Genomic DNA, 13030 nt, shown 5'->3' on the forward strand with positions numbered 1-13030 from the left:
GTTAGTTTTGGTAAACCTGCCCTGAAGTCTCTTAGCCGGAACGGGAAATGATACCATAGAACGTGCCCCTCCGCGGCAACTTTGTTGCCTGGCCCATAAGTGGAGGCTGTGATACTCCTCGTCCTCTGAATACACCCCTGCCCGTTACACAACTTAAACACATATTATGCCAAATAAATGTCTGATCTATGTTTGTCATTCAGACAGTTGATTTCCGATTTTTTAAAATTTCTATGCATAGATTCATGATAAATTTCCAGGCAGGCCCCCCAGCCCCTCCTCTAGCTACGCCAATGGGTGCTGCCAATATTCACTGAAAATAGAAAATGGTATTGATGGAAAACAATTGGCTTATATCAACAGTTTGAGCTAGTCATCACATTTCACTGATTCCGAAAATTGCCAGCAATTATTTTGTAAGTAGCATAATATATTCAGTAATTATCATCATCAAATCAAACTGTAGTCAGTTACAATTATTGGGCAAAGCGTTCCGCTTAAACTATTCAAATACTCTCCGCTTATTTCAAACTATTCATTACGATATGGTCCATTGTGAAACCCGTAGACAAAAGCACGGTGGAACGCACATTCGCAACCGCGCCCTCATTGGTCGGAGGAGAAACGGAAGGAGCCTGAACGCTGAACTGATTACCGGAAACCAAGTTGCATTCCACAATTAAATGTAAACGACTCACACGGTTCCGTCGTCCACACGGTACGGCACGGGGCGAGCGCGAATGAAGCGCACACAAACTAGGCCGGGTCTAGCACGTCATCTGCATAACTTTCCTCGACAGTTGGTTACCGCGGCAAAACCACCACCGTTTCGCCACGAACCACCATGGACGAACGGAAACGACCAACCGAACCACGGACTCCCGGAGAAGAATTGTGTATTTGCTTGCAAGCTCGCTCACACAAAGTATCTCGTTTGCTTGTGTTGCGATGCGATGTGATGCCACTAGGTAGGTACTCTGGCTGGACGAGGGATGCTGGCTGTGAAAGAACCACATTCATTTTTACGACGATCTGCAAACTGCAACCTGCCTGCCCAGCCGCCAATGCAATGGATGCATCTTTGCCAGGGGTTGACAACTTTTCTTACTTTGCTGGTCCGACTAAGGCCTGAGTGGCCTCTGCTGTACGTAGGAGTCGTCTCCATTCTACTCGGTTCATGGCTGTGTGTCTCCAGTTTCGCGCTCTGCGAAGGATGCGCAAATCATCTTCCACATGATCGACCCACCTGAAGCAATGCCTTCTTGGTGGTTCCGGAGAGACGAAGGGTTTGGCGACCATAGGAATGTGTTTTAGTGGGTCGAGAAGAGAGTAGTCCTGGCTTTTACTACTGTTGTAGAAGACGGCCTTAACCCCACACTACCCGAACCTTCTTTTCAGACGGCATGGAGTTTTGGGAACGTTTCAGAGGACCTTTGGGGGGGGTCTTTGTCAGGGGATGATTACAAGAGATATCATGGGTGTTCCAGGGGGTGTCAAGGAGTCTCTTGTGATGTGTGTTCTGGGGGTTCCAAGAGGTTTCAATGGGTTTCAATGGGCTTAAAGGGGTACCACGTCTTCTCCTTGACGCGGCCTCCTTGACAGTTACAGGGATCCCAGAGGCGTTTCCGGTGTGTTTAGGGTGCCTCAGAAAACTTCATGGGTTCCAGGGGGCTACAGGTACTCTCAGGATAATTCAAAAGTATTTCAGAGGATTTTAGAGGGTCTTAGGGGCTACTCAGGGGTTTTAAGTGCCCCAGAGACGTTTCAGGAAGTTACGGCAGGCATGATGGGTGTTCCAAGAGGTCTCAAGATGTTTTAAGTGATAGAAGGAGTTTTTTTGCCTTTCTCGTACACCAAGGTGTACCGAAAGGCTATATGTTCACTCCAAAAACGAAAATTTGATAGAGCCCCCGGAGGGGTCAAGTGTTATATACCAATCGACTCAGCTCGACGAGTTGAGATGATGTCTGTGTGTATGTATGTGTGTGTGTGTGTGTGTGTGTGTGTGTGTGTGTGTGTGTGTGTGTGTGTGTGTGTGTGTGTGTGTGTATGTATGTGTGTGTGTGTATGTGTACAAAAAGGTCACCTCATTTTTAGATAGTAAATATGAACCGATTTCAACGACCGATGGTTCATTCGACGCGGTATATTGCCCCATTGTTTCCTATTGAAAATGGTTCAGATCGGTCCAGCCGTTCCGGAGTTATGGCCATTTAGGTGTTCCGGACCGGTACCCTAGGAAGGGGCCAGGTGTGAAAATGCAACAAACCCATGCATGCGACCCATCAAACCACTGCATTTTCGATTATCTGATGAACGGGAAGTAGGAAAATGGTCTCAGACTATATCTGAACCGGTAGTGTTTTGGAACCGGTTCCGGGTGTCCCGCCGGAAGTGGCCAAATATAAAAGTGAACATAACCCATGCATGCGACACGTCAAATAGCGGCATTTTCGATAATCAGTTGAATGGTGAGCAGGAAAGTAGTTTCAGACTATATTTGAATCGATAGTGTTCCAGAACCGGTTCCAGGTGTCCCGCCGGAAGTGGCCAACTAAAAAAGTGAACCAAACCCATGCATGCGACACATCAAAGAGCGGCTTTTTCGATAACCTGATGAACGGTAAGCAGGAGAATAGTTTCATACCATATCTGAACCGGTTGTGTTCCGGAACCGGTTCCAGGTGTCCCGCTGGAAGTTGCCAATAAAAAAACAAACCCAGGCATGCGACACATCGAATTGCGGCTTTTGCGATGACCTGATGAACGGTAAGCAGGAAAGTAGTTTCAGACTATATTTGAACCGGTAGTGTTTCAGAACCGGTTCCAGGTGTGCCGCCGTAGGTGGCCAACTAAAAAAGTGAACCAAACCCATGCATGCGACACATCAAATAGCGGCTGGATTGATAACCAGATGAACGGTAAGCAGGAAAATAGTTTCAGACCATATCTGAACCGGTTGAGTTCCGGAACCGGTTCCAGGTGTCCCGCTGGAAGTTGCCAATTTAAAAAAACAAACCCAGGCATGCGACACATCAAACAGCGGCTTTTTCAATAACCTAATGAACGGTAAGCAGGAGAATAGTTTCAGACCATATCTGAACCGGTTGTGTTCCGGAACCGGTTCCAGGTGTCCCGGCGGAAGTGGCCAACTAAAAAAGTGAACCAAACCCATGCATGCGACACATCAAAGAGCGGCTTTTTCGATAACCAAATGAACGGTAAGCAGCAAAATAGTTTCAGTCCGTATCTGAACCGGTTGTGTTCCGGAACTGATTCCAAGTGTCCCGCCGGAAGAGGCCAACTATAAAAGTGTACCAAACCCATGCATGCGACGCATCAAAGAGCGACTTTTTTGATAAGTAGATGAACGGTAAGCAGGACTATATCTAAACCGGTTGTGTTCCGGAACCGGTTCCAGGTATCCCGCTGGAAGTGGCCAATTAAAAAAGTGAACCGAACCCAGACATGCGACACACCAAATAGCGGCTTTATCGGTAATCAGATTAACGTTAAGCAGGAAAATAGTTTCAGACCATATCTGAAACTCTAATATAGTAAACTGACGAAGTTGAAGGGGTGAATTTTGCTGAATGCTTCTGATGATGACCGAAAAATAGTAGGTCGAAACGTTTTACGCTAAACAAGCTGTATATCATCGATAATCACCAATCAATCCTCTAAATAACATATCTGAACCGGTTGTGTTCCGGAACCGTTTCCAGATGTCTAGCCGGAAGTGGCCAGTTTAAAAAGTGAACCAAACCCATGCATGCGAAATATCAAATCATCAAAAATGTTCGATAACCAGATAAACGGGCAGCAGGAAAATAGTCTTTGACCAAGCTCTGACCACACCTAAAATTACCGGCAGTGTTGCAGAATCAGGATTAGATGCATCGCTGAAAATACAACAAAACAAAATCGATGCAAGCGATACATATGCGTAAAGGAACAAAATTTTGATAAAAATTCAAGCGATCTTGCAAATCACACCATTTTCCTGAGGCGTAATTATACAGTAGGATGAATCAACGTTGTAAGGGAAAATTTTAATTTTATAGCACTTGAATTACTGCGCACAATTCATCACAGCAACTGGTTGAGCCATCGCGCTCTGTAACACTTTTGAAATTTGAATGGGTTTTATTATGGGAAATTTTACTTGCTTGCACTTTTTTTGTCAAATTTTACATGAATCTTATACTGCCGTTCCACGCCCAATTGTCCCATGTTATATGGGAATCCCATATAACATGGGATTATTATGCGTAGAACGGCAGTATAATCAATGATAATAAAATAAAAGCTAAACTGTGCAGAAAAAAATTGCTGAAATGTCTTGATAATGTTCGGCATCCAGTGCTAGTGAAGGTGGTCAAGCACTCAACTGAGAGGTTTAATATTTTTTGCAATTTCTCATCGTAATAGGCTGTTTTCCCTCACGCAAATCTGACAGGAAAAGGCTTACTGTCCCACACCAAAGTAGCAGTGTGGTAATGGTTCATTACAGCACTGATTTGCGTTGCGTAATGAATCATTACAGCACTGTTTTCAGTTTTGATCAGCTTCTTGATGCTTCTGGACGCAGGTTTAAAAATTTCTGACAACTACACAGCATAACCTGCTATGATCACATTTTCTTAAACATGGCTATGAACATCAGTGTGGAGTTTGATGAAAAAGTTTTGTTTAAAATTATCCTCACATCTTGCTTCAAGTAGTAATTTATGAAATTGCGAATAACGTTGTACGAAACTCGGTGCAGAACTCGATTTTTACAGCACTCATCGTAATTATCCATAAATGTACGACTCGTGCTGTAAAAATCCTCATTCTGCACCTTGTTGCGTAAACTACTATTTCAGCTCTGCTTATACGTTTAACATAATACATAACATAGGAATAAGAGCCATCAATAAGTTTCCAAATTCGATTATGACTTTGATAAGGTTCTTGCTTTTCTGAACAAGGCTGACACAAATTTCGATTTTCTCTTAAGTCAAGAGGGGTCCCCCTTCGAAATTTTGGATCGGAATTCAACATTTTGAGGAAGGGCACAAATGAATAAACCAATAAATTTTTAAATTTTAAGGTGAAGAGTCCTCCAGAAAATTTCTTACCAAACCCGATGAGTTAAGCGGTTTTGCTTAATTGTTTGAATATTTTTTTCATCAAATACATTTATTATTTATCAACTCCACCCCCTCATTGACGAACGAGCACTGTGACAAAAGAAGAAAATGATATTTGTTCCGTTCTAGAGTATTTTCAGGATTCAGGAACACTTCGGCTTATGGCGACGGAAATATCTTAGAGTACATAATCGACGAGAAAGGCGCTATCACCACTAGGTGGATTAATCTGGGTTTTTTGTTTGTATTAACGTGTATTTTAACTTAAATGCTAATTCTACACTTAATATAGCAGGAGATCTCAGGAGCGTATTAGGGTTCTTAGAGGGTTCCGAGGGTCTTAGGTTGTTCAGATGGTCTCATGGGCGTTACAGGGGGACTTAGGGTACTTCAGTGGGGTCCCAGGAGGCTTCAGGGGTGTTTCAGGGGTGTTTTAGGGGCGTTTCAGAGGGTCTCAGCGGTGTTTCAGGAGGAATCTGACAAAAGGTGGAATATACAGAAGGCCGAATGGACAAATGGTCGAAATTGTTTACTAATGCAGCATAATTAGGAAGCACTGCTCATTAATCCAAGAAGGGATGATCACAAAGCACAAGGTTGGTAGCGGTACAAGAAAACAAATGGCGGCACTAGGTACAAAATAAGAATAAATTTGCTACATTGTTTATCGCTATGGACAAAAAAATGTATGAGCGAAACACATCCCCGGTGTACTACATTTTATTTATTTATTCGATCTTCTGTTCATTCGACTGTTTTTTTTTTCGAAAAGTTGTTTATTAAAGTGGTTTCGCCCCTCTTTAGGGGTTTCAGGTGCATTCAAGAAATTTTAAGGCGCTTAAGGGAATTCAGGATGGATGAGAGGATAATTCAGGGAAGTTTAAGAGGGGGCCGTTTTGGGAGGTCTAAGAAGCGTTCCAAGGAATCTCAAGAAGTTACAGTAGAGATTCAGGGAAGTTTCCGGGGATCTAAGAGGATATAGGGGTTCCCTCAGGGGCATTTTAGGGGATGTCAGGGTGATTCAGCAGTGCCGCAGGAGGATTCATGAGGTATCTGGGGCGTTAGGGTTCCCAAAGAGATTTAGGAAGATTCAGATGAGATTTTGAGGGTGTCATTGGTGTTTCAGAGGGCCTGCGATGATTTCAGGGGAGTTTTAGAGAGGGGTTCAGGGAATATCAGCGGGGCTACTGGTGATCCTAGAGGTTTCATGGGGCTTCAGGTGCATTTAGAGGGTCTTATAAGAATTTAGAGGAGGATTGAGGGAGATTTCAGGAACGGTTCACGTGGGTTTCGGGGAGGTGTTCGGAGGATATCAGGGGTTTGGAAGGGGCATTTTTGGGCATACTTCAGGGTGTTTCATAGAGTCTCAGAGGAGTTGAAGGGTGTTTCGTGGACATTTCAGGAGCGTTTCAAAGAATCTCAGGAGGTTGCAGGGGAGTTTCAGAGAGTCACGAAAACCTATGGGGCGTTTCTGGGAACCTCAGGGACTTTACGAGTTCTCTTGGAGTATCATGGACGTTTCATGGGATCTCAGGGCACTTGACTTGTATCAGGGAGATTTCAGGAGGTTTCATGGTTGTATGGAGAGTTTCAGAAAGCTTCAAGGTGTTTCAGTGGATTGAATGGGTATTTTACGGGGAGTTTTATAAAGTGTTTTAAGGGCTGTCCAAGGGTTTGTGGGTTTGCATTGAGTCTCATGAGCCTTTGAAGTAATGAGAATAGGTTCAGCTCCAAAGGGTTTGAGATAAGGCCTGGAGTATCAGGGGAGTCTCAAAGGAGAGGTTTCAAGGGTGTTTGGATACATGTGGCAATAAAATTATTTCAAAAAGGAAATATTCAGATGGATCTCAGGAGAATTCAATGGGTTTCTGGGATTTGAGGGGAAATTTTAGGGGACCCTTAGGGGTTTCAGGAAGTGCTTCCGGGACTTTCGATGGTTTGTGGGGTTACATTGAATCTCAGGGTGGTTTCAGGGGGTCGAAAAAATGTTTTGCTTCTGGGGGTTGGAGATGAGGCCAAGGGGGTTTCCCGGGGTTTCAGGGGAGCTCAAGAGGAGGAGGCTTTTTGGGGGTTTGAGGTGTATTTGGAGGGGTGCTTAAAAGAGCTCAAGGTGGTTTCAATGAGTTGTAAGAGCGTTTCAGAGGTATTCCAGGGGGCTTAAGATTTATGTTTAAAGAGATCAAAGCAATTCAGGAAGAATTAGAAAGATTTCAGTGAGCTTTCGGAGATTAAAATGGTGTTTCAGGGATCTCAGAGGCGTTACAGATGCCACAGAGGCTTTTACGGGGTCTCAGGAAGTTTGACGGGTGTTTTAAGAAAAGTCAGGGGATTTCAGCGGTTACATGGAGTCTCAGAGACGATTCAAGGAGTCTCACACACATTCATGGGAGCTTCAGGGATCATTATGGGCGTTTAACGGTTTCAAGAGGATTCAGAGGGTTTCAGGGGTGTTTCGTTTTGGGATACTTTCAGGAGATTTACAGTGGAAGGATGGGTGGATTTGAAGGAGGTCTCGAGAGTGTTTCAGGGAATCTTAGGAGACTTAAGAAGGTTTCGTGGGTTTCGTGTTTGAGTTCGAGTTTAGAGGGTTGCATGGGGGCTCAGGGAGTTTTCAGGGATCTCGGAGATAGCAGAGGGTTTCAAGGGGTTCAAGAGAATTTCAGAGGCATTCAGGTATCAGGGGGATTCAGGGGAGTTTTGGGGGTCTCAAAAGGATTCAAGGAGGTTTAAGGGATATTTACGAAAAGTTTCATGGGGTTTCAGTATCGTTTCAGAGGATTACAAGATATTGTAGGCGAGTTTAAGTGGGTCTCGTGGGTCTTTCAGGGGTTCTCGGGAGTTTTGAGTGCATTCAAGGTGTTTGAGTGGCGTTTTAGAAGATCTCATAGGACTTCAGGTTGGTATCAGGGAGATTTCAAGGGTTTATGGGATGTTTCAGCAGTCTCATGAAAATCAGAAGGGAGTATCAGAAGGACTCGGGTAGTTTTAGGAGATTTCTGGGCGGTTCCTATAGTTTTCAGAGGTATTTAATTATGGTTTCAGGGGTATTCAGAGGGATCACAGGGGAGTTTCAGGGGTGTAAGGAGCGTTTAATGAGTCTTAGGAAAATTGAAGGGAATTCAGGGCGTCTTAGGTAGTTTCAATATCATTTCAGAATAGTTTCAGAGGAACCTTAGTTACAATGGCGTTTCAAGGAACCTCAAATTTTTTTAGGGGGTTACAGAAGTGTGTCAGTGGTATTTCTGATACGGCCCTGAAGCTTCCTGAATTTCTGTGAAAAACCATTTCAACCTCGTGAAATGCCTCTGAAAGGGCTTCAAATCATTTAAAGAAATCTCATACTTCTTGAAACTTCTTTCAGAGGGACCCCCGCTCTCAAGAGTCAACGTAGTTTATGGACAGGCCTACACCGAAGATGTCGGAAACATACGAACAATGTTGGGTGACCCCTTAATGGAGTAAGAATCCCCCACCAACCTACCTGATTTGGGAACCACTGCCGGATGCCGTCGTCGTATGCATTCATGCTTCATTGCCGCCCGCGAGAAGCGATGCAATAAGTAGGGGCGGAGAAGCGTCACGCAATTAGTGCAATCCTTTCCGGCAATCTGCAAACTAGGGGTAGGAACTGGCTGAGCTGACTGGCTACAGAATACAGCTTGTATACGACGACGTAGTATCCTCGGACGGGGTTGGTCCGACCGGGGGTGGTGAATTTATTCATTAAACTCTACGGCCACGATTTCGCCGTTTCATTTTAAGCGGCGATTGTGTGATATTTTTATTCATTAAGCACCGAGTCGGTAGTCGACGAAAGCCAAACCGAATACGTGTTTATTCCATCATGGATGGGAATGAGCCACAGTGCCGCCGCGCTCTTGATGGAATTCAGTGGCTTCCGAGTGGTGGTTTTTGTTCCGAGCGGACCATTTTTCGCGGGGAATTTGCACCAAAGTGTGTGTGGCGGTGGCGACCGAAGCGCGGGCGGCAGTGCATTTGCATATGAATGGGGATGAGCTGCGGAATCACTTTGTGCATAAACGGAATCGGAACGGATTATATTGTTAGCGGCTTCTGTAAATCGGGGGAAGCCGGTTTTGTGTGTGCCGTTCTGCGGATTAAAATTAGGATTTTCCGTGAACGAGTGCGGCTCAATCGGATGTTAAATATGTGGATTGCGTTGGGAAGCATAAGGCCGTTTGCAAACCTCAGATGAAAAAAAAAGAGTGCAGGAGAATATATTGTGTGAATCGAGTGGGTCATAATTAATATACACCCACGTGTACACTAGCGTGGTTCAAAACATCGTTTTTACTTTACACATATGAGCTCATTTGGTAGAAAAAGGAGACTGCAGACAAGCTCATTTTTTATTTTTCAAGTCTACAAAGTTCTCCGGATCTTACTCGACTTTGTGATACTGCTAGTGGTAGTCTAGTGGACAGTGGTACTAGACGTCATCTCTGCTGATGTTCAGTACCTCTAAGGTTCTGGAAAGCATGTCAGCCTCGATGTTCTGTAAACCCTTTCTATCCTGGACAACCATGTGGTACTGTTGTAACTGAATACTCGAGCGAGTCATCTTGGACATCTTGATGTTCCGTTGGCTTATTGAAATCACCAAGCGTTAAACTGGAACTCAGGACAACATCGTAGCAAATACAGGCCCTGAAGATACTGGCGGTGCAGCCTCAATATAGTTGGTGATGGAAATTTGACCTGGCAACAGGCCATGTCGATGCGATGGCATAGAATCATCTGGGATGAAGATCTTCCAATTAGGTACCCAGGACTAAAAGTAAGTAGTCATCGTTGACGAAGGCTTCCATTTCGTGTTCATGATAAACGAAAGCGCTGACGAGTCTATGATAAGCATAAATCGAGTTCATTCGATACATATAAGGTCCGAACCGTTTCATCTACTCTAAAGTGACCAGATGATCAGAGCTCCAACGCGGGACAATAATTTGGGAAGATACATAGTAAGGTGAAATCATGATCTTTTTTTTTTGTTCGTAGATTACGAAGTACTGAACCTGATAATAAAATCTAACTGTCAAAAATGGTTTTAACCGTTATGTGTCCGACAAACTTTTTGCTTTTTTCTACACCGTGCTTTTTAAATGGGCGCTGGGTACCCGGGTACCCTGTCGGCCACATAAGGGTTAATATTTTAACTCTCAATTGCTTTCAAAATTAAAATTAAGTTGATTCAAACTTCGTACACAACTGAAACAAAAATCGTTTATTACAGAATTTTTGCCTGACAAGCATGACGTGAGCTCTACAATTTTTTGAGGTTATTATTACCCTCAAAGTGCCTGAAAATGTTAATCAATCTAGCTTCTGGATGTCCAATTTTGTCATTTGCGTACTATTTCATTAAGTAGCTCGGATGCTTTTCTATCAACATTGATTAACTTATTGGATGAATTTGAAAAAACAATAACACAGTCAAAATAAATTTTCGATAAAAGGCTTGGAAAGATTTTAACTTCGGGCAACGATTTCCCTCCAGATTTTTCATCTTACGCACTTACACAGTAATAAAAGTAGTTTTCTACCTTGAAGTTTGAACATGAGACAGTTTCGTTTACTACCTTTGTAATTGTACTCTTGTCACTCTCTATTTTCTTCACCGAACTGTAAAATGATGCTGCCTGACTGTGCATAAAAATAAACCAAATATGTATTCGAATTTTTTGTCTTCAAAAATAAAAAAAATGCTGGGACTGCTATCGATCGATAAAAAAAGCTTTCAACAGTTCAAACTGTACTTTAACTCAGAATCTTAATGTACTTTCTCGCAAGAATCTTTCAGTTTTTGAACTCTGATGTTGAAAGTTCCGTTAATATGTTTGATGTGATATGTGCTTTGCTCAAAACCGGTTTGACTATTTTGGCTTTGAAGTTACTACCAAGATTACTACAATATTTTGAATGCTTGTTGATTTTTTTTACAAACGCGGGACATTTTTACGATTTGAGACGAACGCGGGACATTTCGCGCGACATAATTTGTCGCGGGACACTTGGTCAAAAAGCGGGACTGTCCCGAGAAACGCGGGACGTCTGGTCCCTTTAATCTACTCCAACACCTTTCTTCGCAGTCGCTTTCCACGCCTGTTGCTGCGTGGTTTCCGTGAGTAGTACACACCGACTCAATCTGCTTCATTGCCATACTTACTTACCTTACCTTACCGATCAGGCTAAGGCCGGGGTGGCCTCTGCTGTACATGGTAGTCATCTACATTAAACTCGGTCCATGACTGTTTGTCTCCAGTTCCGCACTCTGCGTAGGGTCTGCAGATCGTCCTTCACTTGGTCGACCCACCTAGTTCGCTGCGCTCCACGTCTTCTCTCGAGAACCATTTTAGTCGGGTTTCCATCCGACATCCTGATGACGTGACCCGCCCACCGTAGCCTCCCGATTTTCGCGGTATGGACGATGGTTGGTCAGCAGCTGATGCAGCTCGTGGTTCATTCGCCTTCTCCAAGTCCCGTCTTCCATCTGCACTCCGCCGTGGACGGTACGCAGCACCTTCCAACTCCAATGGCACATTGGTTCTCTGCACGTAGAGTCCATGCTTCGTGCCCATAGAGGACTACCAGTCTAATTAGCTTTATTTGATCGTAGAGTTCTGCGGAGTCCAAAGTAAGCACGATTTCCTGCCACAATGTGCCTCTGAATTTCTCTGCTGGTGTCGTTGTCGGCGGTCACCAGTGAGCCAAAGTACACGAATTCTTCAACCGCCTCGATTTCATCACCGTCGATATAAATTCGGGGTGGCGGGCGCGGTGATTCCTCCTGGAGCCCTTTGCCATCATGTACTTTGTCTTCGACACATTAATGACTAATCCGATTCGCCTGGCTTCACTCTTTAGTCGGATGTACGTTTCCGCCATCGTCTCAAATTTGCGAGCAATAATATCAATATCATCAGCAAAATCGAGCAGCTGAACGGACTTCGTGAAAATCGTACCACTCGTGTTAATCCCCGCTCTCCTTATTACACCCTCTAACGCAATGTTGAACAGCAAGTACGAAAGACCAACACCTTGCCGTAACCCTCCGCGAGATTCGAAAGGACTCGAGGGTGTCCCTGATACTCGAACTACGCACATCACTCGATCCATCGTCGCCTTGATCAATCGTATCAGTTTATCCGGAAATCCGTATTCGTGCATAATCTGCCATAGCTTTTCTCGATCGATTGTATCATACGCCGATTTGAAATCGACGAACAAGTGATGTGTGGGCACGTTGTATTCGCGGCATTTCTGCAACACCTGGCGGATGGCGAACATCTGGTCCTTTGTAGTGCGTTCACCCATGAATCCAGCCTGAAATTGATCCACGAACTCTCTTGCAATCGGTGACAGACGGTGGCATAAAATTTGAGAGAGTATCTTGTAGGCAGCGCTCAGTAGTGTGATCGCGCGGTAGTTCCTGCAATCCAACTTGTTGCCCTTTTTGTAGATGGGATACACGATACCTTCCATCCATTCCTCCGGTAATACTTCCTCCTCCCACATCTTGGTAATGACTCAGTGTAGTGCTCTCACCAGTGCTTCTCCACCGTATTTTAGAAGCTCGCTTGGTAGTTGATCTGCTGCAGCGGTTTTGTTGTTTTTCAACCGGCTTACCTCCTCCTCAATCTCTTGGAGGTCAGGGGCCGAAAGTCTTTCGTCCTGTGCACATACTCCTAGATCTGTTACCACGCCACCTTCGGTACTTGCAACGTCGCCATTGAGGTGCTCATCGTAATGCTGCCGCCACCTCTCGACCACCTCACGCTCGCTCGTGAGAATATTCCCGTGATTAGCTCGGCACATGTCGGCTTGTGGCACAAAGCCTCTGCGCGAGCGGTTTAGCTTCTCGTAGAACTTTCGTG

Source organism: Aedes albopictus, chromosome 1, assembly GCF_035046485.1.
Source record: "Aedes albopictus strain Foshan chromosome 1, AalbF5, whole genome shotgun sequence".
Classification (NCBI taxonomy): Eukaryota; Metazoa; Arthropoda; class Insecta; order Diptera; family Culicidae; genus Aedes; species Aedes albopictus.